This window comes from Pseudophryne corroboree, chromosome 12 (assembly GCF_028390025.1).
Source record: "Pseudophryne corroboree isolate aPseCor3 chromosome 12, aPseCor3.hap2, whole genome shotgun sequence".
Lineage (NCBI taxonomy): Eukaryota > Metazoa > Chordata > Amphibia > Anura > Myobatrachidae > Pseudophryne > Pseudophryne corroboree.
The window spans coordinates 120289937-120312537 of record NC_086455.1 but is presented as its reverse complement, the minus strand read 5'-3'; the positions used below and the strand labels follow the sequence as shown (position 1 = coordinate 120312537).

At 47.9% G+C, this 22601-nt stretch overlaps 1 protein-coding gene across 4 annotated transcripts in view; it reads right to left on the bottom strand.

The window, feature by feature from the left end:
• SNAP23 (synaptosome associated protein 23) overlaps positions 1-22601 on the bottom strand; it is a 106193-nt gene that overhangs the window by 67887 nt on the left and 15705 nt on the right. Inside the window, exon 1 of one of the 4 annotated variants that reach the window (XM_063947930.1) lies at positions 1945-2067. The exons of the other annotated variants lie outside the window; for them this stretch is intronic. The gene's annotated coding sequence lies outside the window, so the exon portion shown is untranslated. Of the gene's footprint in view, positions 1-1944; positions 2068-22601 lie in introns of those variants that run through there. 4 annotated transcript variants of the gene reach the window in all.

Genomic DNA, 22601 nt, shown 5'->3' with positions numbered 1-22601 from the left:
AATGGCAGAGGAGGAAGAGAGGTCGCACTCCAGAACTGGACGGACATGTGGCTCTTCTATATGGACAGGACATACTGTATTGTATTACAGACATCTGCATTGTATATTCTCACATTAATGCTTCAAGAAGCTAAATAAACAAGGGCATGTGGAAATTCTGAACGCTACAAACCCGGCAGGAAACAAACACCACATGAACAGGAGGCATGGACACAGATCAAACAGGGTCTGACAAAACAAGCCGATAAGCAGAAGACTTCCATTGAATTATGACAAATCTTTGTGCTTTCGGTACAGTCCTGTGTTCTCTGTCACCATGCAGTCTGAACTGATAATCATTTCCATACCTCCATGCCAAGTGTTTTCCTTTGTGCTTGCATATATCCACTCTACGTTATTTGGATGTATATCGAACAAAATTAAGCATCTGTTGCATGTGACTGAGTGACACCAAGCAGCTCATACACATTTGGTAGGTTACTCTTAACAGTGGCACCTATTAGAGTGAACCTCGGCTGAGCAATTCAATGGTTGCTGCCAACAGCCGCAAATGCTGCAGCCGCTGATATTTCTGCTCGTACCCTCCTGAGGTGGGGAGCAGAAATCTGCAGAAAAGTCCATGTTTTGGCCACCCAAATGAGAGTTTAGGTGCCCTAACAGTACTGTAGATAGGCTTAAGCTCTTTACATGGCTAAAGCAGTTGCTTTTGGGCGCCACAAGCACAATAAGTAAAAGGGCACCCAAAAACAACCGAACAACTCTGATGCCCATTAATTAGAGGTGCTCAAAAACAATTGAATCTGCCCCTATGGCGTCTAGAGAGTTTGGAGAAAATAAAAAGAGCAATTTTCTTCTAGACCAGGCATGTCCAAACTGCGGCCCTCCAGCTGTTGAGAAACTACATATCCCAGCATGCCCTGACACAGCTTTAGCATCTCTGACAGCAAAACTGTGTCAGGGCATGCTGGGATATGTAGTTTCTCAACAGCTGGAGGGCCGCAGTTTGGACATGCCTGTTCTAGACAAACCATGTTGCAATGCAAGGGGGGCAAATGCATTTACTGTTACTGCATGCAGGTACAACACTGGCTGCTTCTGCACAAATACAGGGCAGATTTGTTTCTACACTCGAATTTAGAATTCAGTAAGGACAAAACCCCATGGCCAACTATATACATTTTACATCTGCTGTCGTGTCCCCCCAGTTCAACATGGTTTTGCCAAGGTGCAAATTTGCTCCTTTATTTCTTTTTAGTTCCTAGCTTTACTTAAAAAACAGAATATGTAACATATTCTAAAGCAACTTGCATGATTTAGACATATGGGGGGGGGGGGGGGGGAATTCAACTGATATTGCCGCCCAATCTCTTGTCTAAAAGTGACGGGAGATCACAGGGGCGATATTTAATTTATGTTGTTTACGCGCCTATTAGTGTCGGGTTTAGCAGCATAAAGCAGCTAAACCCGGTTACACTGATGCTCACAATCACACAAGTGCAGTTTTCACACATTTCAGTGCGCCCGAACGGAGTAACAATTGAACTTCTCCATTGGGTGCCAACTAGTGGTGGCCGAGGGGAGAAACAAATGCCCCCCCACCCCCACATGGGGGCAATTCAAATATTTTGCCCCATCAGCGCAACAACTGAATTGCTGATGGGCACCTGTTAAAACAACTGAATCGCCCCCATACAATGGGGCGATTCAATTGTATTTTCCCACGAATACCACTAGGGGGTGCAAAATGGAGCTAGTCAATTGTTTTTCCATTTAGACGTGGGAATAACATTTCTTCTTGCAGCTTCTTAAGGTGCGAGGAGAAATGTACACTAAGGTGGCTCTTTGGGTTTTCAGATGCTACACATCTGCCCAACTACCTTATTAAGTGGAGGTATTCTCAAGTTACATTTTGTTGGAGTACACATCACATTTAAAAGGACTCACGCTAAGAAGTATAAAGGGCCTATTGTTTGCTCTGGATTCCTGTATTTTCATTAGGAGATACTGCAAGGCCTTCCCACAGCTTCAAGTTGTTTCTTCAAGATGAATAGGCCTGACTGGATCCCTCTAATATCAAAACACAAAACTAAACAATAAAGGAAAAAGAAAATGCCCAACAGTTAAAGACACATAAGAACTCGACAATCAACCCTACCCCACAAGCTCGGTGCCCTGGTCTCATCCTTGACTGTCCTTTGTTCCCCACATTCAAACGGTCTCAAAATCATGTTAACATGCATCTAAAAAGAAAAACAGATCCAAAATACGACCATACCTTACACAAGACACTGCAAAAATGCTAATATATGCTCTCATTATCTCCCGCATTGATAACTGCAATAGTCTTCTTACTGGTATTACCAAAAAAAGACTCTCCCCTCTACAATCCATTCTGAATGCAACTGTGAGGCTACTCTTCTTTGCTAGACGTTCCTTGTCTGCTGATCTGCTCTGTCATTGGTTACCTGTATTCTATCGCATTCAATATAAAATACTTTCACTCGCATACAAGGCCATTAACCAAACGACACCAATTTTGGTTATACTTCTTTGCTTATCTCAAAATATCTCCCAACCCAACCTCTTCGCTCTTCACAAGAGCTACATCTCTCATCCACACTCATTACTCGCTCCCATTCACCACCGCAGGACTTTTTCAGGCTGCACCCACTCTATGGAATGCCCTTGTATGTATAACAAGACTCTCCTCTAGTCTCCAAACCTTCAATCATTCCCTAAAAATGTACCTCTTCAGGCATGCTTGTAAAATTCTGGAACCGCCCACATAAACTTCATAAGCTTTCCTATCCAATTACATATCTTCCCTCATGTGCTTATCCTTCTCTTACTTTAATAATCTTCAACTGCTCCAAATCCAGCAGTCTTCTGCCACCTGATACTTATTCCAGTGTCATCTGCTGATGTAACTATGTTTATTTACCCTGTACTTGTCCTATACTGTCATCAACTGTAAGTTGCTGTTTTCCTGTTTGATTATTTATGTACTCTGTAATTGGGCGCTGCGGAACCCTTGTGGCACCATATAAAGGATGACAACAACAACAACATCATATCTAATTCCCTCTGTAGAGTTCACACATATCTTCACATGTTTTCTCTTTGTTCACTTTCACATCATCCGTACCCCTGGCCAACATTGCAGTGCGACTAGATAACACAGCCCACCAACAGCCTTTCCACTCTGGCTGGACCATTATGCAATAGATAGGCATTGATACACAAGGACAGGTGCTATTTCCCTATTATTATCCTTTATTTATATGGCGCCACAAGGGTTCCGAAGCGCCCAATTACAGAGTACATAAACAAATAATCAAACAGGAAAACAGCAACTTACAGTTGATGACAGTATAGGACAAGTACAGGGTAAATAAAAACATAGCTACATCAGCAGATGACACTGGAATACGTATCAGGTGGCAGAAGACTGCTGGATTTGGTGCAGCTGAAGATTATTAAAGTAAGAAAAGGGTAAGCACATGAGGGAAGAGGGCCCTATAGATTATAAGCTTGCGAGCAGGGCCTGCCTACCTCTGTGTCTGTCTGTTATTACCCAGTTTTGTTTTATCACTGTTGTTTCCAATTGTAAAACGCAATGGAATATGTTGAGCTTTATAAAAGCGGGCAATAAATAATTATCAGTCACAACAATGCATTAAGATCTTGCTGAAAGGCTTTAGTTAGTGGATATGAAACTGGAGCTCAAACTCTCACTATCAGGACTTGTGCACATAACCATTTACACACATTGGTCACGTTTAAAAGTTTACATTAAATCTGCATGAAAGTGAACAGATCAGAGCTTGCATAATCATTAAAGGGGGTCATTCAAATTAATTATCTACAGTAGATCTATTGCGACCATTACGTGGAGAAGTAATATACCTAGGGGGATATCAAATTATAGGTGAATTAACATAGGGTCCGAAAAACATGCTTTTTTTCCGATGTTTCACCAATTTATTTATTTTTCAAACAGGCTATTCAATATGGATCTCCCGTAAAACAAAAAGCCGAGTTCACTAAAACACACAGGTTCAGTGAAACCTGTGTGTTCTCGGTAGAAACGGTGAAAACGGGGCTGTTTTAGGGGATTGGTTTCGCCTGCCTGAAGCATGGGGAGCGGTAATGTGACCGAAGGAAGTCAGCGCTGCACCGGGAGCCGTCAGGAGCCAGCACCCGATGCAGCATCAGGTAACCCCCGATAAGCCGCCGCTCATGCCGGCTTATTAGGGCTAATTAGATAGAACCCGGCAGGACAATTAGCCCTGGTAAATTACCGTGGCTAATTGAATATCCCCCCTAGTGTGAGAAGCAATAATAGAAGCTAGCTTGTCTAAAAGGCCAGAGGCACATTATGGTCATGATGTTACCCTCTGCACCTAAGAATTGGGTACATTTAACTGCGATCTGACAGTGTTAGGCATACATGCTAGTGTAGGGACATGCAGAGATTTTGGGACACTTGACTAAGGCCTGCAAGATTGAATGTTTGTATCAATTCAAAATATGACTAGAATCCTGATGCTTTTATTTGCTAGATACTGTACAAACAGATTTGCAGTACTAGTGAGAACACCGACAAACATATTATACAGATATGGTATTAATATTGCCTAACCACTGGGTACCATGTACACAATACGGGTACGACCAGGCATGGGAATATTTATTTTCTACATTACAGTGGGGATACGGTCATTAGGTCGACATGCGTTTTTCAATTTTTTTTTCAATTTTTTAACTTTTTCATACTTTACGATCCATGTGGACTACAATTGGGAGCGGTAACCTGCCCGAAGCTGCGAGGGGACATGGTGCACTAATTGGGGTTCCCCATCAATTTACGAAGAAAACGACCCCAAAAAAAAGTAAAAAAACAAAAACCCTTATGTCGACATTTTGACCTAGTACATGTCGACCTAAGTTGTGTTGACCCAACGACCGATACCCTTACAGTTCGTCTGCTGGGCGAACTTGTGGTCTAATAATATACCAAAAAAGCTGCTGTATATCGATCATGCAAGCATCGGAATATTTTGTATTATTTGTGCTGGTGGAAATAATATTTCCATGTATAGTAAGAATTTGTAGAAAAATAAAAGCCATTTATTAAAAGGATACATTTCCCCTTTAAAGTCTGATCAGTATGTGTGACAGAGCAGTGTGTACAGTGTGTCTAGGATGTCAGTTGTGACACCAGTGAGACCACTCCCTGCTCTGTACACGCAGCCATCACAGCTGCAGATTCAGGCGTGCGGGCCAATCTAACATTACTCCCTCTGCGGTGAGCAGTTTGGAGCTGGAAGAGTTAAACAGCTTCATGGAAGAGCATGCACAAGTTTAAACCATTATTCGATCCCTCAGAGAACAGCATCTACCATGCAGAGCCAAGCACACCACGTTATTCTGGAATACCACTTTCACACAGAAAAACCTGTAAATCCTGGCATTTGAGTTCCGGGTCGTTTTGGTCGGCCACAGCCTTACCCCCCCCCTTTCACACAGAAAACCTAATTACCGGATGAAGCAGTTTTACCAAGTAATTTGCCAATCAACCCAGGTATTTCTCCTGTGTAAAAGGGTCAACCCGGGTCGCAATTTCTGGGAATTTCGACCCAGGTTGACCCTTTCAAACGGGAAAAGGACCCGTGTTGCTCTGCACAAGTAATGCAGTCATGTCTGAGCGGTAAAACAATTGAACACCTCCGTTATCGCAGCCCAAAAAATAAACAGGGTTACTTTTTCGGCTTATATTTGAGAAGTTCTGATGTCATCTCTTCAGTGTCCAATAAGAAAGCTTGTGTATTATAAAGAGCTAGTTACCAGCCCATCAAAATAACGGAACATAACAGTAATGTCAGCGCTGGGGGCTGTGCGCACCCAAATGGAGCAACAATTACACTAGTCTGTTGGATGCCTTCTAGTGGCCGTCGGCGCACAAAGCACTTGAATTCCCCCCCAAGAGGTGAGGAGCAGAGTTAACCTTTTATTATATAGGATAAATCACCTTGCTACTTGCAAATAATTTTAGAATTCACCTCAGAATTTTGTAACTAAATTAAAATTACAGTTGGGGGAGGGGTCACTTGTTTTGCCCATTAATTATAGCACTCGACTCCCAAAAGCACCACAATACATAGCTAAACCCATCTAAAATCCTGGCTGGGGTTCTAAACTACCGTTTGAGTGTTCAAACCACAGACTTTTCAGCGATTTCTGATCACCACCTCAGGAGGCTGCGAACAGAAATGTGTGCACCTGCAGCAGTCACAGCCAAACGGAGAAACAATTGAATTGCTATGTCGGGCGCCCATTACTAACAGCCACCCAAATGACTGAAATCCCCTCTATGACTTTATATGGTCAATGACATTCAACGAATGGTGACTCTCAATGAGGCGATATCGTATACACTACATGACGCAATTCCTCACTGCTAAGAGCTGCTCTGGAGTCCAATAATTATGTGGTCTACACATTCCTGCCGACATCTGCTGTCAACAGTCAGTGGTCCCGTTTCATGGATGAGCAGTAACAGCACTTACAGGTGACTGGTAGAAGCTCTATCAGGCAGAAAAATAAGATTTTACTCACCGGTAAATCTATTTCTCGTAGTCCGTAGTGGATGCTGGGAACTCCGAAAGGACCATGGGGAATAGCGGGCTCCGAAGGAGGCTGGGCACTCTAGAAAGATTTATGACTACCTGGTGTGCACTGGCTCCTCCCACTATGACCCTCCTCCAAGCCTCAGTTAGGACACTGTGCCCGGACGAGCTGACATAAGGAAGGATTTTGAATCCCGGGTAAGACTCATACCAGCCACACCAATCACACCGTACAACTCGTGATACTATATCCAGTTTGACAGTATGAAAACAACTGAGCCTCTCAACAGATGGCTCAACAATAACCCTTTAGTTAGCAATAACTATTTACAAGTATTGCAGACAATCCGCACTTGGGATGGGCGCCCAGCATCCACTACGGACTACGAGAAATAGATTTACCGGTGAGTAAAATCTTATTTTCTCTGACGTCCTAGTGGATGCTGGGAACTCCGAAAGGACCATGGGGATTATACCAAAGCTCCCAAACGGGCGGGAGAGTGCGGATGACTCTGCAGCACCGAATGAGAGAACTCAAGGTCCTCCTCAGCCAGGGTATCAAATTTGTAGAATTTTGCAAACGTGTTTGCCCCTGACCAAGTAACAGCTCGGCAAAGTTGTAAAGCCGAGACCTCTCGGGCAGCCGCCCAAGATGAGCCCACCTTCCCTGTGGAATGGGCTTTCACTGATTTAGGATGCGGCAGTCCAGCCGCAGAATGCTCCTGCTGAATCGTGTCACAGATCCAGCGAGCGATAGTCTGCTTAGAAGCAGGAGCACCAAGCCTGTTGGGTGCATACAGGATAAATAGCGAGTCAATTTTCTTGACTCTAGCCGTCCTGGAAACATAATTTTTCAAGGCCCTGACTACGTCCAGTAACTTGGAATCCTCCAAGTCCCTAGTAGCCGCAGGCACCACAATAGGTTGGTTCAAGTGAAAAACTGATACCACCTTAGGGAGAAACTGGGGACGAGTCCTCAATTCTGCCCTCTCCATATGGAAAATCAGATAAGGACTTTTATATGACAAAGCCGCCAATTCTGATACACGCCTGGCCGAAGCCAAGGTCAATAACATGACCACTTTCCGCGTGAGATATTTTAGATCCACGGTTTTTAGTGGTTCAAACCAATGTGATTTTAAGAAACTCAACACCACGTTGAGATCCCAAGGTGCCACTGGAGGCACAACCGGGGGCTGAATATGCAGCACTCCTTTTACAATGTCTGAACTTCAGGTACTGAAGTTAATTCTTTCTGGAAGAAAATCGACAGAGCCGAGATCTGTATCTTAATGGAGCCTAATTTTAGGCCCATAGACACTCCTGCTTGTAGGAAATGCAGAAATCGACCTAGTTGAAATTCCTCTGTTGGGGCCTTTTGTGGCCTCACACCAAGCAACATATTTCCGCCATATGCGGTGATAATGTTTTGCAGTTACATCTTTCCTGGCTTGAATCAGCGTAGGAATGACTTCCTCCGGAATGCCCTTTTCCTTTAGGATCCGGCGTTCAACCGCCATGCCATCAAAACGTAGCCGCGGTAAGTCTTGGAACAGACAGGGCCCCTGCTGCAGCAGGTCCTGTCTGAGCGGCAGAGGCCATGGGTCCTCTGATATAATTTCTTGAAGTTCTGGGTACCAGGCTCTTCTTGGCCAATCCGGAACCACGAGTATCGTTCTTACTCCTCGCCTTCTTATTATTCTCAGTACCTTTGGTATGAGAGGCAGAGGGGGGAACACATAAACCGACTGTTACACCCACGGTGTTACCAGAGTGTCCACAGCTATCGCCTGAAGGTCCCTTGACCTGGCGCAATATCTTTTATAGCTTTTTGTTGAGGCGGGACGCCTTCATGTCCACCTGTGGCCTTTCCCAATGGTGTACAATCCTTTGGAAGACTTCTGGATGAAGTCCCCACTCTCTCGGGTGGAAGTCGTGTCTGCTGAGAAGATCTGCTTCCCAGTTGTCCACTCCGGGAATGAACACTGCTGACAGTGCTAACACATGATTTTCCGCCCATCGGAGAATCCTTGTGGCTTCTGCCATCGCCATCCTGCTTCTTGTGCCGCCCTGTTGGTTTACATGGGCGACTGCCGTGATGTTGTCTGATTGGATCAGGACCGGCCTTTTGAAGCAGAGGCCTTGCCTGACTCAGGGCATTGTAAATGGCCCTCAGTTCCAGAATATTTATGTAGGGAAGTCACCTAACTTTACCAAAGTCCCTGGAAGCTTCTTCCCTGTGTGACTGCCCCCCAGCCTCAAAGGCTGGCATCCATGGTCACTAGGACCTAGTCCTGTATGTCGAACCTGCGGCCCTCTTGAAGATGGGCACTCTGCAGCCACTACAGTAGAGATACCCTGGTCCTTGGAGACAGGGTTATCAGCCGATGCATCTGAAGATGTGATCCGGACCACTTGTCTAACAGGTCCCCCTGAAAAGTTCTTGCATGGAACCTGCCGAATGGGATTGCTTCGTAGGAAGCTATCATTTTTCCCAGGACTCGCGTGCAATGATGCACCGATAACTGTTTTAGCTTCAGGAGGTCTCTGACTAGAGATGACAGCTCCTTGGCTTTCTCCTCCGGGAGAAACACTTATTTCTGGTCTGTGTCCAGAACCATCCCCAGGAACAGTAGACGTGTCGTAGGAAACAGCTGTGTCTTTGGACTGTTTAGAATCCAACCGTGCTGTTGTAGCACTTTCCAAAATAGTGCTACCCCGACTAGCAACTGCTCCTTGGACCTCGCCCTTATAAGGAGATTGTCCAAGTACGGGATAATTAAAAACTCCTATTTTTCGAAGGAGTATCATCATTCCGGCCATTACCTTGGTAACACCCTCGGTGCCATGTACAGTCCAAACGGCAGAGTCTGGACTTGGTAATGGTAATCCTGTACCACAAATCTGAGGTACTCCTGGCGAGGATAGTAAATGGGGACATTCAGGAAAGCATCCTTGATGTCCCGGGATACCATGTAATCCCCCTCGTCCAGGTTTGCAATAACCGCCCTGAGCGATTCCATCTTGAACTTCAATTTTTTTATGTATGTGTTCAAGGATTTTAAATATAAAAAAGGGTCACACCGAACCATGCGGTTTCGGTACCCCAAACCGTGTGGAATAGTAACCCCGTCCTTGTTGAAGTAGGGGCACCTTAAGTATTACCTGATGGGAATACAGCTTATTAATTGCCTCTAGCACAGCCTCCCTGCCTGAGGGAGTTGTCGGGAAGGCATATTTGAGGAAACGGCGGGGGGAAGACATCTCGAATTCCAGCTTGTACCCTTGAAATACTACTTGAATGAAACAGGGATCCACCTGTGAGCGAGCCCACTGATCGCTGAAATTTTTGAGACGGCCCCTCACCGTACCTGGCTACACCTGTGGAGCCCCCGCGTCATGCTGTGGACTCAGAGGAAGCGAGAGAAGAATTATGATTCTGGGAACAGGCTGACTGGTGCAGCTTTTTCCCTCTTCCCTTGTCTCTGTACAGAAAGGAAGCGCCTTTGACCCGCTTGCTTTTCTGAAGCCGAAAGGACTGTACCTGATAATACAGTGCTTTCTTAGTCTGTGAGGAAAACTGAGGTAAAAATATTTCTTCCCAGCTGTTGCTGCGGATACGAGGTCCCAGAGACCATCCCCAAATAATTCCTCACCCTTATAAGGCAGAATCTCTATGCGCCTTTTAAAGTCAGCATCACCTGTCCAGTGACAGGTCTCTAATACCCTCCTGACAGAATGGACATTACATTCATTTTGGATGCCAGCCGGCAAAATATCCCTCTGTGCATCCCTCATATATAAGACGACGTGTTTAATATGTTCTCATGTTAGCAAACAAGTATGTTTGACAGGGTCACCGACCACGCTGCAGCAGCACGCTCTGCAGGTTTCAGTCTAGTACCCGAGTGTGTAAAAACAGACTTCAGGATAGCCTCCTGCTTTTTATCAACAGGTACCTTCAAAGTGCATACCTCCCAACTTTGGCTGCCTCGAAAGAGGGACACACGCGCGGCTAAGCCGCGCGCGCTCCCGAAAAGGGGGCGTGGTCTATGCAAAGGGGGCGTGGCTTCACGGGAAGACCCGCGATCGCGAGCCACGCCCCCGATTTCATCACTGAGGGGGCATGCCCAGCGCTCCGTGAGCCGCTGGCATGCCCCCTCTCCCTCTGTCTACAATGAATAGACGCTGTGCGCATGCGCACAGCGTCTATTCACCGCTGCTCTGCTAAGCAGGGCAGCGAGAGACTGAGCCTCCCAACTGTCCCCCCCCCACCGCGGGACACTGCGGCCCGCGGGTGGGACAGTGGGACAGACCCCAAAAAACGGGACTGTCCCGCGAAAATCGGGACAGTTGGGAGGTATGAAAGTGGCCGTTCCTAAAACGGCAGTGCCACCTATTTTGACAACCGTGTGAGCGCCTTATCCACCCTAGGGGATATCTCCCAGCGTAACTTATCCTCTGGCGGGAAAAGGTACGCCATCAGTAACTTTTTTGAAATTACCAGTTTCTTATCAGGGGGAACCCACGCTTCTCACACACTTCATTCATTCATCTGATGGGGGAACAAAACACTGCCTGCTTTTTCTCCCCAAACATAAAAACCCATTTTTAGAGGTTAATGTCAGAAATGTGTAACACATTTTTTATTGCCGGGATCAAGTCACGGATGTTCCTAGTGGATTGTGTATATGTCTCAACCTTGTCGACACTGGAGTCAGACTCCGTGTCGACATCTGTGTCTGCCATCTGAATGAGCGGGCGTTTTTGAGCCCCTGATGGCCTTTGAGACGCCTGGGCAGGCGCGGGCTGAGAAGCCGGCTGTCCCACAGCTGTTACGTCATCCACCCTTTTATGTAAGGAGTTGACACTGTCGGTTAATACCTTTCACCTAACCATCCACTCTGGTGTCGGCCCCACAGGGTGCGACATCACATTTATCGGCATCTGCTCCGTCACTATATAAGCCTCCTCCTCAAACATGTCGACACAGCTGTACCGACACACCGCACACACACAGGGAATGCTCTGATTGAGGACAGGACCCCACAAAGCCCTTTGGGGAGACAGAGAGAGTATGCCAGCACACACCAGAGCGCTATATAATGTGGGGATTAACACTATAACTGAGTGAATTTTCCCCAATAGCTGCTTGTATATACAATATTGCGCCTAAATTTAGTGCCCCCCCTCTCTTTTTAACCCTTTGAGCCTGAAAACTACAGGGGAGAGCCTGGGGAGCTTTCTTCCAGCTGCACTGTGAAGAGAAAATGGCGCCAGTGTGTCTGAGGGAGATAGCTCCGCCCTTTTCCGCAGCCTATTCTCCCGCTTTTTTCTGGATTCTGGCAGGGGTATTTACCACATATATAGCCTCTGGGGCTATATATTGTGGTATTTTTGCCAGCCAAGGTGTTTTTATTGCTGCTCAGGGCGACCCCCCCCCGCCACCCCCCCCCCCCCCCCCCCCCAAGCGCCCTGCACCCTCAGTGACCGGAGTGTGAAGTGTGCATGAGGAGCAATGGCGCACAGCTGCAGTGCTGTGCGCTACCTTGGTGAAGACTGATGTCTTCTGCCGCCGATTTTCCGGACCTCTTCTTGCTTCTGGCTCTGTAAGGGGGACGGCGGCGCGGCTCCGGGACCGAACACCAAGGACTGGGCCTGCGGTCGATCCCTCTGGAGCTAATGGTGTCCAGTAGCCTAAGAAGCCCAATCCGGCTGCAAGCAGGCGAGTTCGCTTCTTCTCCCCTTAGTCCCTCGCTGCAGTGAGCCTGTTGCCAGCAGGTCTCACTGAAAATAAAAAACCTAATTCTATACTTTCTTTCTAGAGGCTCAGGAGAGCCCCTAGTGTGCATCCAACCTCGGCCGGGCACAAGATCTAACTGAGGCTTGGAGGAGGGTCATAGTGGGAGGAGCCAGTGCACACCAGGTAGTCATAAATCTTTCTAGAGTGCCCAGCCTCCTTCGGAGCCCGCTATTCCCCATGGTCCTTTCGGAGTTCCCAGCATCCACTAGGACGTCAGAGAAATAGGATTTTAATTACCTACCGGTAAATCCTTTTCTCGTAGTCTGTAGAGGATACTGGGGTCCATTTATAACCATGGGGTATAGACAGGTCTACTTGGAGCCGTGGGCACTTTAAGAATTTGATAGTGTGGGCTGGCTCCTCCCTCTATACCCCTCCTACCAGACTCATTCCGAACCAGCACACACAACAAGAGGAAAGCCAAGCTAACCAATTCAATGGCGCGTGGTCTTCCCGCTTTTTTTATACTGGCTGAGGAATTTGGTGCTTAAAAATGGACAGAAACCGTTTTAAGGCTGTGTTGCCAGTATGGGCATCGTGTACAGTGTAATGAGACGCAGTCTGGAGACACATTCCGCCCCGTTTAGAAGCTGTACGTCTCCGTACCCTCGTGCCACCATAATGGCCGGCGCCCCGCTAACCAGGATGCTGGCTCAGTACTCACCACTCTTCATTCTTCTGGCTCTGTTAGGGGTGGCGGCGTGCTGCGGGAATGTACACTCGTCGTGGTGGGGCTTGTGAATAGTTCCCTCAGGAGCTCAGTGTCCTGTCAGCGGGGAACGGGACCATTAACCCTTCAAGAGGCCGTTCCCTCTCCCCTAAGTCCCACGAAGCAGGCAGGCTGGTGCCAACCAGCCCTGCCTGAAAATAACAAACATATAAAATAAATGCAGAAAACTCTTCAGGAGCTTCAATAAGAGTGACCGGCTCCTCCGGGCACATTTTCTAAACGGAGTCTGGTAGGAGGGGCATAGAGGGAGGAGCCAGCCCACACTATCAAATTCCTAAAGTGCCCATGGCTCCTAGTGGACCAGTCTATACCCCGTGGTACTAAATGGACCCCAGTATCCTCTAGGACGTAAGAGAAAATATGACTTGTTGAAATGACGGCTTCCGATAATGGTGTCACAAGTCACTGAGCTTTTCAGTACAACCCATTCTACTGCTAATGTCTGACTATAGAGATTGAGTGTCTGTATAAAGGATTTGACGCACCTGTTAGCAATGGGTGTGCCTGAAATGGCCAATCACACTAATTAGAAGGGGTGTCACCACACTCTAGGCCACGTAGCTTAGAACCACACAATAGTATCAAATAACTTCAAACTGTGTATTATAATGTATACACTTCATCTAATGGTATATAATAAACAAATGCTGATCAAATTAAAGGTACCAAGCCACAATACACACACAGGTTGCTGGGACTTCATTTCCAGGAGTCAATTCTATTAAGTTAATTGGAAGCACATTATCTGTGTCTATTCAAAATATCTAACTGTGAAATATATTTGGATTGTTGGCTCCTGAATGCTACAGATATTTTGTCTACCACTCTAGTAGAGATATTACAAGACACTTTTGCATATTTTGAGGACTTTAGAGGAGAGTAGCTGCTATTTGTAGCTAAACCCCATCAGTTTGGGCACTTAAAAAGTAATGGGCGTCTGATAAACGCAACAATTAAATTGCTCTGATGGGCGCCCATTACTTAAACCTTTATAAAATAATTCAGACTCGTGATAATAAGATTTTACTTACCGGTAAATCTATTTCTCGTAGTCCGTAGAGGATGCTGGGACTCCGTAAGGACCATGGGGAATAGACGGGCTCAGCAGGAGATAGGGCACTTTAAGAAAGATTTGGATTCTGGGTGTGCACTGGCTCCTCCCTCTATGCCCCTCCTCCAGACCTCAGTTAGGGGAACTGTGCCCAGAGGAGATGGACAGTACGAGGAAGGATTTTTGTAAATCTAAGGGCGAGATTCATACCAGCCACACCAATCACACCGTATAACTTGTGATAAACTACCCAGTTAACAGTATGAACAACAACATAGCCACGGTTCAACCGATAAAACTATAACATAACCCTTATGTAAGCAATAACTATATACAAGTCTTGCAGAAGAAGTCCGCACTTGGGACGGGCACCCAGCATCCTCTACGGACTACAAGAAATAGATTTACCGGTAAGTAAAATCTTATTTTCTTTAACGTCCTAGAGGATGCTGGGACTCCGTAAGGACCATGGGGATTATACCAAAGCTCCCAAACGGGCGGGAGAGTGCGGATGACTCTGCAGCACCGATTGAGCAAACAGAAGGTCCTCCTCAGCCAGGGTATCAAACTTATAGAACTTTGCAAAGGTGTTTGACCCCGACCAAGTAGCTGCTCGGCACAACTGCAATGCCGAGACCCCCTCGGGCAGCCGCCCAGGAAGAGCCCACCTTCCTAGTGGAATGGGCCTTAACCGATTTAGGCAATGGCAATCCTGCCGTAGAATGCGCCTGCTGAATCGTGTTACAGATCCAGCGAGCAATAGTCTGCTTTGAAGCAGGAGCGCCAACCTTGTTGGCCGCATACAGAACAAACAGAGCTTCAGTCTTCCTGATCCTAGCTGTTCTGGTCACATAAATCTTCAAAGCCCTGACCACATCCAGGGACTAGGAATCCTCCAAGTCCCGTGTAGCCACAGGCACGACAATAGGTTGGTTCATATGAAAAGATGAGACCACTTTTGGCAGAAATTGAGGACGAGTCCTCAACTCTGCCCTATCCACGTGAAAAACAAAGTATGGGCTTTTATGTGATAAAGCCGCCAATTCTGAAACACGCCTTGCCGAAGCCAACAACATGACCACTTTCTACGTGAGGTATTTCAACTCCACTGTTTTGAGTGGTTCAAACCAAGGTGACTTGAGGAAACGTAATACCCGTTAAGATCCAAGGCGCCACCGGAGGTACAAAAGGAGGATGAATATGCAGCACCCCCTTCACAAAAGTCTGTACTTCAGGAAGAGAGGCCAATTCTCTTTGAAAGAAAATGGATAAGGCCGAAATTTGGACCTTTATGGACCGTAATTTTAGGCCCAAATTCACTCCTGTTTGAAGGAAGTGAAGTAAACGGCCAAAATGGAACTCCTCCGTAGGAGCAGCTCTGGCCTCACACTAAGAAACATATTTTCGCCATATACGGTGATAATGTTTCAATGTCACGTCTTTCCTAGCCTTGATCAGGGTAGGAATGACCTCCTCCGGAATCCCTTTTTCCGCTAGGATCCGGCGTTCAACCGCCACGCCGTCAAACGCAGCCGCGGTAAGTCTTGGAACAGACAGGGCTCCTGCTGCAGCAGGTCCTGCCTCAGAGGAAGAGGCCACGGATCTTCTGTGAGCAACTCGTGCAGCTCCGGATACCAAGTCCTCCGTGGCCAATCTGGAACAATGAGGATTGTTCTGATCCTGCTTATTCTTATTATTCTCAACACCTTGGGTATGAGAGGAAGAGGAGGAAACACATAGACCGATCTGAACACCCAAGGTGTCACCAGAGCGTCTACCGCTACCGCCTGAGGGTCTCTTGACTTGGCGCAATACCGCTTTAGCTTTTTGTTGAGACGGGATGCCATCATGTCTATCTGAGGCAGTCCCCACCGACCCGTGATCTGTGCGAAGACTTCTTGATGAAGTCCCCACTCTCCCGGATGCAGGTCGTGCCTGCTGAGGAAGTCCGCCTCCCAGTTGTCCACCCCCGGGATGAACACTGCTGATAGTGCGCTTACATGGCCTTCTGCCCAGCGTAGAATCCTGGTCGCTTCTGCCATGGCCACTCTGCTCCTTGTTCCGCCTTGGCGGTTTATATTAGCCACTGCCGTGACATTGTCTGACTGAATCAGTACCGGTTTTTCCCGAAGCAATTCCTCCGCTTGACGTAGGGCGTTGTATATGGCCCTCAACTCCAGGACGCTGATGTGGAGACAAGTCTCTAGAGTTGACCAGAGACCTTGGAAATTTTCCCAGTGTGACTGCTCCCCAGCCTCGGAGGCTTGCGTCCGTGGTCACCAGGACCCAGTCCTGAATGCCGAACCTGCGACCCTCTAGTAGGTGAGCACTGTGCAGCCACCACAGGAGAGATACCCTGGTCCTGAGAGACAGGGTGATCCTTTGATGCATTTGTAAATGGGACCCGGACCAGTTGTCCAAGAGGTCCCATTGAAAAGTTCTCGCATGGAACCTGCCGAAGGGGATGGCCTCGTGTGAAGCCACCATCTTCCCCAGAACCCTTGTGCAAAGGTGCACTGAAACCTTTATTGGCTTTAATAGGTTCCTGACCAGGGCTATAAGCTCCTGAACCTTTTCCCTCGGAAGAAAAACCTTTTTCTGGTCTGTGTTTAGAAACATGCCCAAAAAGGTCAGACGCGTTGCAGGGACTAGCTGGGACTTCGGTATATTGAGAATCCAGCCGTGCATTTGCAACGTCTTCATGGACAGAGACACGCTGTCCAGCAACTTCTCCCGAGATCTCGCCTTTATGAGGAGATCGTCCAAGTATGGGATAATTGTGACACCCTGCTTGCGCAGGAGCACCATCATTTCCGCCATTACCTTGGTGAAAATTCTCGGGGCAGTGGAAAGCCCAAACGGCAACGTCTGAAATTGGTAGTGACAGTCCTGTACGGCAAATCTCAGGAACGCCTGGTGAGGGGGGAATATCGGAACATGAAGGTATGCATCCTTTATGTCCAGGGACACCATCCAATCCCCCCCCTCCAGGCTGGCGATGACCGCCCTGAGTGATTCCATTTTGAACTTGAACCTCTTCAAGTACAGGTTCAGGGATTTTAGATTTAAGATGGGTCTGACCGAACCGTCCAGTTTCGGGACCACAAACAGGGTTGAGTAATATCCCTCTCCTTGTTGGAGATGAGGAACTGTGACTATCACCTGTTGAATATACAATTTTTGAATTGCGGTTAACACTAGCTCCCTCTCTGACGGGGAAGCCGGCAGAACAGATTTGAAAAACCGGCGAGGAGGCAAGTCTTCGAATTCTAGTCTGTATCCCTGAGAAACAATCTCTAATGCCCAGGAATCCACCTGCGAGTGAACCCAGACGTGGCTGAAAAACCGAAGACGTGCCCCCACTTGATCTGCCTCCCCCCAGGAAGCCCCAGCGTCATGCGGTGGACTTTGCAGATGTAGGGGAGGACTTCTGCTCCTGGGAACTAGCTGTGTGCAGCTTTTTTCCCTTGCCTTTACCTCTGGCAACAAAGGACGATCCCCGTACCTTCTTGCTCTTATTGGAACGAAAGGACTGCATTTGATAATGGGGTACCTTCTTAGCATGCTGCGGGGGAACATAAGGTAAAAAATTTGATTTAACGGCCGTAGCAGTAGAAACAAGGGCCGAGAGGCCGTCTCCAAACAACTCCTCCCCCTTGTAAGGCAAGGACTCCATATGCCGCTTTGAATCGGCGTCTCCCGTCCACTGTCGGGTCCACAAGAGTCGCCTAGCAGAAATAGACATGGCGTTTATTCTGGAGCTTAATAAACAAATGTCTCTTTGAGCATCTCTCATATACAAGGCAGCATCTCTGCTATGCTCTATGGTCATTAAAATGGCATCCCTATCTAAGGTGTCAATCTCCGTAGATAAGGAATCTGCCCATGCCACGACAGCACTACAAACCCAGGCCGACGCCATAGCCGGTCTAATAATAGTACGTGAATGTGTGTAAATGTGCTTCATGGTAATTTCCTGCTTGCGATCAGCAGGATCCTTGAGGGAAGCTGTATCCTGAGAAGGCAGTGCCACCTTTTTGGATAAGCGTGTCAGCGCCTTGTCTACTTTAGGCGAAGATTCCCATCGTATCCTATCCGTTTGTGGAAAGAGATATGCCATAAGAATCCTTTTGGGACTTGTGGTCTCCTATCTGGAGATTCCCAAGCCTTTTCGCACAATTCGCTTAGCTCAAATGAGGACGGAAAAGTGACCTCAGGCTTTTTCCCTTTATACATGTGTACCCTCGTGTCAGGGACAGGGGGTTCCTCAGAAATATGCAAAACTTCTTTAATGGCAATAATCATGTAGCGAATACCTTTTGTCACCTTCGGCTGTAATTTTGCATCTTCATAGTCGACACTAGAGTCAGTATCCGTGTCATCGATCTGGGATATGGTGCGCTTCTGAGACCCCGAAGGTCCTGGCGCCACAGGGACAGGCATGGTCTGGCTACCTGACTGATCCCTAGCTTCAGCCTTGTCTAACCTTTTATGCAGTAGATTTACATTTGCATTTAAGACATTCAGCATATCCACCCAGTCCGGTGTCGGCGTTGCCGACAGCGACCTGACATTCAAGCACTCCCCCTCCACATTAAGCGAGCCTTCCTCGTCAAACATGTCGACACACGCGCATCGACCCACTTCACCCACACAGGGAAACTCTTTTCTGAAGACAGTATCCCCTTTAAGGCCCTTTGGAGAGACAGAGAGAGAGTATGCCAGCACACACCCCAGCGCTATACCCCTGGAAAGGAACACAGAATGCTTTTTCCCAGTAGCGCTGTGTAGTAAATAAAACGCCAAATATGTGCCCCCCCCCCCCTCTCCTTCAAAAACCCCTTTCACCGTGTGTAAGCAGGGGAGAGTCCGGGGAGCTTCCTCTCAGCGGTGCTGTGGAGAGAAAATGGCGCTGGTGAGTGCTGAGAGAGAAGCCCCGCCCCCTCGGCGGCGGGCTTCTGTCCCGCTCAAAGTTATTAAAAAATGGCGGGGGCTCTTTTATATACATGTACAGTGCCCACCAGTACATGTATATAGTCTTTTGCCATAAGAGGTGTTTATATTGCTGCCCAGGGCGCCCCCCCTGCGCCCTGCACCCTTACAGTGACCGGAGTGTGTGAGGTGTGTGGAGCAATGACGCACAGCTGCAGTGCTGTGCGTTACCTCAGTGAAGCTCTGAATGCTTCTGCCGCCTGAGACGTCTTCCGACTTCGTTTCTTCTGGCTCTGTGAGGAGATCGGCTTTGCGGCTCTGGGAGTGAACGCCCAGGACGAACCTGTGTTCACCCCCTCTGGAGCTAATGGTGTCCAGTAGCCGAGGAAGCAGAGCCTATCATTTAAGTAGGTCTGCCCCTCTCTCCTCAGTCCCTCGATGCAGGGAGCCTGTTGCCAGCAGTGCTCCCTGTAAAATACATAGAAAAAATCCAAACAAAAATGCTTTCTAGGCAGAGAACTCAGGGGAGCTCCCTGCAGTGCACCCATTTCCCTCTGGGCACAGTGTAAAACTGAGGTCTGGAGGAGGGGCATAGAGGGAGGAGCCAGTGCACACCCAGAATCCAAAGCTTTCTTAAAGTGCCCTATCTCCTGCGGAGCCAGTCTATTCCCCATGGTCCTTACGGAGTCCCAGCATCCTCTAGGACGTTAGAGAAAATAAGATTTTACTTACCGATAAATCTATTTCTCGTAGTCCGTAGTGGATGCTGGGGACTCCGTCAGGACCATGGGGATTAGCGGCTCCGCAGGAGACAGGGCACAAAAATAAAGCTTTAGGATCAGGTGGTGTGCACTGGCTCCTCCCCCTATGACCCTCCTCCAAGCCTCAGTTAGGATACTGTGCCCGGACGAGCGTACACAATAAGGAAGGATTTTGAATCCCGGGTAAGACTCATACCAGCCACACCGTACAACTTGTGATCTGAACCCAGTTAACAGTATGACAAACGTAGGAGCCTCTGAACAGACGGCTCACAACAATAACAACCCGATTTTTTTGTAACAATAACTATGTACAAGTATTGCAGACAATCCGCACTTGGGATGGGCGCCCAGCATCCACTACGGACTACGAGAAATAGATTTATCGGTAAGTAAAATCTTATTTTCTCTGACGTCCTAGTGGATGCTGGGGACTCCGTCAGGACCATGGGGATTATACCAAAGCTCCCAAACGGGCGGGAGAGTGCGGATGACTCTGCAGCACCGAATGAGAGAACTCCAGGTCCTCTTTAGCCAGGGTATCAAATTTGTAGAATTTTACAAACGTGTTCTCCCCCGACCACGTAGCTGCTCGGCAGAGTTGTAATGCCGAGACCCCTCGGGCAGCCGCCCAGGATGAGCCCACCTTCCTTGTGGAATGGGCCTTGACAGATTTAGGCTGTGGCAGGCCTGCCACAGAATGTGCAAGTTGAATTGTGCTACAAATCCAACGAGCAATCGTCTGCTTAGAAGCAGGAACACCCAGCTTGTTGGGTGCATACAGTATAAACAGCGAGTCAGATTTTCTGACTCCAGCCGTCCTTGAAATATATATTTTCAATGCCCTGACAACGTCCAGCAACTTGGAATCCTCCAAATCGCTAGTAGCCGCAGGCACCACAATAGGCTGGTTCAGGTGAAACGCTGATACCACCTTAGGCAGAAACTGAGGACGCGTCCGCAGTTCTGCCCTGTCCGAATGGAAAATCAGATATGGGCTTCTATACGCTAAAGCCGCCAATTCTGACACTCTCCTGGCTGAAGCCAGGGCCAGTAGCATGGCTACTTTCCATGTAAGATATTTCAAATCCACCGATTTGAGTGGCTCAAACCAATGGGATTTGAGAAAATCCAAAACTACATTAAGGTCCCACGGAGCCACTGGGGGCACAACCGGGGGCTGTATATGTAGTACTCCTTTTACAAAAGTCTGGACTTCAGGAACTGAAGCCAATTCTTTCTGGAAGAAAATCGACAGGGCCGAAATTTGAACCTTAATGGACCCCAATTTGAGGCCCATAGACAATCCTGTTTGCAGGAAATGTAGGAATCGACCCAATTGAAATTCCTCCGTGGGGGCCTTCCTGGCCTCACACCACGCAACAAATTTTCTCCAAATGCGGTGATAATGTTGTGCAGTCACCTCCTTCCTGGCTTTGACCAGTGTAGGAATGACCTCTTCCGGAATGCCTTTTTCTCTTAGAATTCGGCGTTCAACCGCCATGCCGTCAAACGCAGCCGCGGTAAGTCTTGGAATAGACACGGTCCCTGCTGAAGCAGGTCCCGTCTTAGAGGTAGAGGCCACGGATCTTCCGTGAGCATCTCCTGAAGTTCCGGGTACCAAGTTCTTCTTGGCCAATCCGGAGCCACGAGTATCGTTCTTACTCCCCTTTGCCGTATAATTCTCAGTACTTTTGGTATGAGAGGCAGAGGAGGAAACACATACACTGACTGGAACACCCACGGTGTTACCAGAGCGTCCACAGCTATTGCCTGAGGGTCTCTTGACCTGGCGCAATACCTGTCCAGTTTTTTGTTGAGGCGAGACGCCATCATATCCACCTTTGGTTTTTCCCAACGGTTCACAATCATGTGGAAGACTTCTGGATGAAGTCCCCACTCTCCCGGGTGTAGATCGTGTCTGCTGAGGAAGTCTGCTTCCCAGTTGTCCACTCCCGGAATGAACACTGCTGACAGTGCTATCACATGATCTTCCGCCCAGCGAAGAATCCTTGCAGCTTCTGCCATTGCTCTCCTGCTTCTTGTGCCGCCCTGTCTGTTTACGTGGGCGACTGCCGTGATGTTGTCAGACTGGATCAACACCGGCTGACCCTGAAGCAGGGGTTTTGCCAGGCTTAGAGCATTGTAAATCGCTCTTAGCTCCAGTATATTTATGTGAAGAGACATCTCCAGGCTTGACCATACTCCCTGGAAGTTTCTTCCCTGTGTGACCGCTCCCCAGCCTCTCAGACTGGCATCCGTGGTCACCAGGACCCAGTCCTGTATGCCGAATCTGCGGCCCTCTAACAGATGAGCACTCTGCAACCACCACAGAAGAGACACCCTTGTCCGTGGCGATAAGGTTATCCGCTGATGCATCTGCAGATGCGATCCGGACCATTTGTCCAGCAGATCCCACTGAAAAGTTCTTGCGTGAAATCTGCCGAATGGAATCGCTTCGTAAGAAGCCACCATTTTTCCCAGGACCCTTGTGCAATGATGCACTGACACTTTTCCTGGTTTTAGGAGGTTCCTGACTAGCTCGGATAACTCCCTGGCTTTCTTCTCCGGGAGAAACACCTTTTTCTGGACTGTGTCCAGAATCATCCCTAGGAACAGCAGACGTGTCGTCGGAAACAGCTGCGGTTTTGGAATATTTAGAATCTACCCGTGCTGTCGTAGAACTACTTGAGAT